This window comes from Lagenorhynchus albirostris, chromosome 13 (assembly GCF_949774975.1).
Source record: "Lagenorhynchus albirostris chromosome 13, mLagAlb1.1, whole genome shotgun sequence".
Taxonomy (NCBI): Eukaryota; Metazoa; Chordata; class Mammalia; order Artiodactyla; family Delphinidae; genus Lagenorhynchus; species Lagenorhynchus albirostris.
The window spans coordinates 38,528,190-38,534,006 of NC_083107.1; positions in this window are offsets into that span (position 1 = coordinate 38,528,190).

Sequence of the window (5,817 nt, forward strand, 5' to 3'; positions counted from 1 at the left end):
CCTCCCTGCCTCTACTGGGCTTCCATTTTCACTTTTCCTCTCACATATTCTCAGCTTAAAGCAAAAATGAAATATCTATATTGAAAGCTAGGAATGTTGGGTTCCAAAGCAAACTTTTCAGAGAGGGTCCCCTTAGAGCAATGTCCACGGACTAAAGAGATGAGGACAGAGGGCTGGCCTTGTCACATTTCCTAGGGAGCCCTAAGTCACTTAACGAAGTGTCCTTCTCCGAGATGACCCCTCCCTCATGGAAATGGGAATTGTAGGTAAAAGGGGTGCTTGGCATAGCTTTAGAAGTCTGCTGGCTCTCTGAAAACATCCCCTAGTGAATGGGCAGGGAGCGGGTAGCTGTCTCATTGTTTTCTAGACTGGCTTCTTAGAGACCCATTTGGATGTTGTCTCTAGAAAATTTGCTCTTAAGCTCTTGGTAGATTTGAGGTGGACTGTTAGTTGAAGCTTCAGAATCTCCTTTCTTCGATTCCTTCAGCAAAGTCCCAGCCTGTTGACCTTTGGGTCCCAGTGCCGAGCCCGGATTTATCTACCCCACTGGGGCTAAATGCCTGACTTGTTAGCCATGCTGAATGGTTTTATTTGTTTTTGTTGTGCATTTTTATCATTTTTGTTCATGTGTCTGGAGGCTTTCCTTAGAAAATGATGGATGCGTTTTCATAAATCAAAAAATAAATGAGAAAGGATATAAAGGCAAGAAATAGACCCAAGCCTGGAATTTGCCACTCTAGGCTGGAAGGAGCTGCTAGCTATTTCCCAGTGAGAATGAACTTTTTGATTTTACAAGGTCAGATCCTGACTTATTTCACAGAGAACAGTTTTCAGAGCATTTCCTAATAGTAACAGCCACAATAATGATGATGGTAGTTCCAGCAGCGCCTGGTACCATGCTAAGTGCTTTATATACGTGATCACATTTAACTCTCGCTACAATCCTATGTGCTATATTCCACTTCCATTATACAGATGAGTAAAGAGAGGTTCAAGAGGTTTTATTTAACCAAGGTCCCACGGTTGGTAGGGAGTGGAATTAAAATGCAAGTGTCCCGAATACAGATCTCATGCACTTGACTGCTACACTGAACTCCTTTTTAGTACTTGCTGGAGGTGCTGAGGGGTTGTGGGTTCTCCTTCCAGCTCTGCTGGAAGGCAGGTGGCTGGGAGAGATTTGGCAGCTCCCAGTGGGAGGCGTTCATGGAGAGAATCTGGTGTCACTGGCTCTGTTTATGGAGTGCCCCAGGGCCAGAACACCCACCTTGCTGGGCAGCATATTGGGACAGTTCCTCACAACTGTTTATGATGTTTTGGACAATGTCACTGTCACCACCAGCAGAAATTCCCCCCCCATCCTGTTTCGTCACCCTGCAGCCAAGGTCCCCTCTTCCCTTAGGGTGTCCTCTAGGACTAGACACAGGATGGTGGTCTGATACAAACCAGAAAGCAACTGGTGAGAGTCCAAATGCTTTCTGCGTTAGTAATGAGTCCTCTGATTGTAAGTAACAGAATCAGCACTGGGACCGGCTTGAGAAGAAAGGACGTGTAGGATGTTTATTGGTTCATGTAACCAGAGCAGAAAATGTGTTTTCTTCCTCTTGGGGATGAATCCTGATTTCCCTGGTCAGTCCAATGCCAATCCTCGGATCAATGAACGGGATGGGGAAACTGATTGGCTCAATCCTGGTCATAAGCCCGCTTCTCTGGCAAGAGGATAAGTGACTGTGATGGGCTGCTGGAACCACAGAACCAAAGTTGGGGTGGATGGGGCCCACAAAAAAGAAAGTTGCTGTTCTTCAAGACAATTTGGTAAATGTCCAGGATCTTTTCTATTGCTTTTCTTCCATCCCATGCCTCCCTCCTTTGTCTGGGCTATAATATGTCCAGCCCACGTTGAAGTTGCGGCATAAATCTCTGGTGAACTTGTGAAAAATCCCGCTTGTTCTTTCCCTGCTCAGAGCAAGCCTGGGTGCCCCATCCCACCAGGGGTGTCTTTTGTGGTAGGTGTCCATATTCTATCTTAGGGCTTCTGACGTCAGACCCTGCCCTTTGCTCAGGCTTGGAGATTTCAAGTGGTGTCACTAGGAGGAGTGCAGGATTAGAGAGGGAGTTAAGCCCATAGAGTTTCTAACTGACCAAGTTTGGAATTTGCCATTCAGCAGAGCTTAACCTTTGTGAACATCTGGTAGGAACTGAATCCCATCCTGATTGTGTGTTCTTTTTCTGACATTTGAACAGTAACAACATGTGTAGTTTTGCAAAAGGCTTTCACAGTTTTATGAGTGTGTGTAAATAGGTTAATTAGCCCAGTCACTCGCTATTTCTTCATCTGTGTGGCACCACCTGGCCCAGGAGCATGTAACCCCTTTTGAGCTCCAGGCAGTGAGACGTGGCAAACAACCATCTTGACAGGGTACAGGATTAGGAATTTCAAGACCCTGCCCTGGAACTTTGGCCAGGAAACCCACTCTTTCTTCTTGATGGGCAAGGATGAAGGTTTGGGGACTTTCTGAGCAAAATATCTTAGAGCAACTTAAAAAAAGAAAACAAAGAAACTTCCAGTAACTATCATGTACCTTTGTAATGAATGATTCTCTGCTTCCTACCTGGTGACCCTCGTACATAATGGTCTATCAGCTGCTCTGCTCCCCCCAAATCCCCTCTTGTATTGTTCCAATTTGTTTTTCAGGGTTGATCTTGTCTAGCCGAAGATGTCCTGAGCTCTATGAGGACAGGAAACCTATCTCCTGTTTCTTTATTTTGTGTTTTTTTTTTTTTTTTTTTTTTTTTGGTGGTACGTGGGCTTCTCACTGCCATGGCCTCTCCCGCTGCGGAGCACAGGCTCCGGACGCGCAGGCTCAGCGGCCATGGCTCATGGGCCCAGCCGCTCCGCGGCATGTGGGATCCTCCCGGACCGGGGCACGAAACCGTGTCCCCTGCATCGGCAGGCAGACTCTCAACCACTGCGCCACCAGGGAAGCCCTCTCCTGTTTCTTTTGTCGGGCGCTTGGTAGGCACTTGGTAAGCCTTCCCTGGCTGAGGAGTTATAATTGTAATTGTGTGTGTGTATGTGTTGGCGTGGGGGTGGTGTATGTATTAGTTCGCTAGCGCTGCCATAATCAAGTATCACAGACTGGGAGGCCTAAACAACAGAAGTTTATTTTCTCACAGTTCTGGAGGCTGGAAGTCTAAGAGGAAGGTGCTGTCAGAGCTGATTTCTAGTGAGACCTCTCTTCCTGGATTGGTAGATGCCTTCTCACTGTGTCATCACATGGCTTCTTCTCTGTGTGTACATGGAGAAAAAGAGATCTCTTGTTCTTCTTATAAAGACATAAATCCTACCGGATTAGGGTCCCATGTTTATGACCTCATTGAACCTTAATTACCTTCCTAAAGGCCCTACCTCCAGATTCAGTCACACTGGGGGCTAGGGCTTCAATGCGTGCAAATTCAGTCCCTAACCGGGTGGCAACTACAAGCAAGGGCCCTGAGATCCTTGTGGCCCTGATCTCAGAGTCACCTAAATTGCATATATAGAGGTTTTAATTTTGGGAGGGAGGTGCTGTTTCCTAACGGTGCAGATTTCCAACTGCCCCCTCCCGTCATTGCTGGGTCAGTGAAAGCTCTGAATTGTGCGTTGGAAATGCCACTGGTTTCCATAACAGTTATGTATTTACATGGGACAGAGCTGAGGCCAAACAGTGCTGGCAGCTCTTCAAAGCCTTCCATAACCTCCCAAAGTTAAAGGCCAGTCACACGCCTGACCTGATGTTTTGGCTTCTCTAAAGCCAAATTCCAGCCTTGGTTGATTTTCTGTTCATTTGAAATAGATCCGTATGAGATGTAAGTGTATGTCCTGTAGGAGGGTGTGGGGGGAGAGTCAAGTGAGTCAGAAGGGAAGAGGGGGATCTCTGTCCTGACAGTGCTACTTACCCGCTCTCTTCTGATGAGTCTAGATGGGTTTAAGGGATTTGATGTGGCCACGTGAAAGCATGACTTAGAAAAAGCAAAATGTCAGTGTTTTGAGGCCTTTCCGTTGGGGAGGGTGGGAAAGCGGTGGTCACTGCGTGTTCTCCTTAGACCAGGCAGGGGAAAGGGAAGTATGTGCGAGTCTCTGATAATCCTCTTCTCTTTCTTCCCCTCGCTTTTGTTCTTCAATAAATCACTCAGGACAATCTGCTTCTCTTTAGTGGTGTGTTTTCCTAGGATTCAGTCTTTGTTTGAAATTCTAGAACAACAGAGTTGCAGTAAATATGGTCAACCTACGTGTAATTATGCTGGTATGTCAACTTTGCCCCTCAGAGTCGGGTCTGCTCTGGTTAACCAGAGCCCCCCTGCCCCCCCGACTCAGAAATAGGACCTCCTGCAGGACCCTGTGGAGGGCCGACCCAAGCCCTGCATCTGAAGGGGGTAAGCGAGCCCATAATTATGCTCATTGTTTAGGTCGGAGCACGGGGGGTTTACATTAAAGACCTCAGCTGGCACACACAGCGCGCCTATGGAAAACATGAACCGGCTCCTTCGCCCGCCCCGTGGTCCCGCGTTGCCTGTCCAAGAGCTTGGGTTTCACAGACGCCTTCTGTGACTCTGCTTCTGACCACTCCTGATTAGAAGCTTGGATTCCCCCAGTTCCAAGAGGCATCTCAACCCTGAGGTCTGGAAATTGAGCCACGAGCCGCCTTTTGAGATCAGAATTTAGGTCTTGGGAAGGACATGGAGATGGTCTCAGCTGGTGTATCTCACACTTTACTGTTCACACGAATCACCTAGAGATCTTATTAAAAGTGCACAATTGAATGCAGCAGTCCTGGCCTGGGGCTGGAAAGTCTGCAATTCTAAAAAGCTCCCTGGTAATGCCCTGGGGCTGATTACTGGACTGCCCCTGGAGTAGCCTGCTAAGCCTTAGGAAGGATAAAAGGGAGGCCCAGAGACTTGAAAGAGCTTGTTAGGGCAGAGTAGAGACTTGATCCTTCTTGTCCTTAGAGTGGTTGCTGCCCAGCATGGGCACTGCTGGAAGGTCTGGGTGGGTCCTAGCAGAAAATACTCTCCTGTGACCACACCTGGAATCTTGGAGCAGGGGTTCTTTCTCAGATGCTCTGGGTAGATGTAGATCCCCAGAGCTCTTGACATGAGCCCGTGGGCCTCAGCAGCTGGGAATCTGGATAGGAGTGGATCACTATGTGTTCCTTCCAGGGCTTCAAAGGGGCGTGGGAAGGGAGGGCACTTTGAGCATGTTGTCTATTGAGAGACGCGTGCAGGCAGGGCCAGTTCGATAGGCAGGGTAGAGGGGAATGAGTGTTTTTAGTAGAAATCAGAGGATGTGAGGCTCTGTTTCTGTCCACACCACCATGAGACCTTGGGCAAGGGAGTAAACCTCTCTAGACCCCACCAGTATAATACGGTAGAAACAAAACAGAGAAATGTACTCCTATATGCAAAGCCTACCTGGCTGTAGAGTGGATCAAGGAGTCTAGGATATTAGTAAAGAGCCTGGGCTTTGGAGAGAGACAGACCTGCAGGTGGAACTGGGCATTCGTAGTTCTTGATTGACGTGGGCATGTTACTTAATGCCTTTAAGCCTCGGTTTTCCCATCTGTAAAATATACTTACCTTGAAGGCATGTTGAGAAGATGAAATGCAATCAGGTATGGAAAGTACAGGGCATGCAGGGAGCACTTCATAAATGGTTGTTGTTGTGATTATTGCTATTATTATTACTTCTGCCTTTATTGGTGGTGTGATTCTTACCTATTTACCTTTTTTTTTTTTTTTTTTTTAAAAAAGAGAAATCTGTGCCTTGGTTGGCCAAGCAGG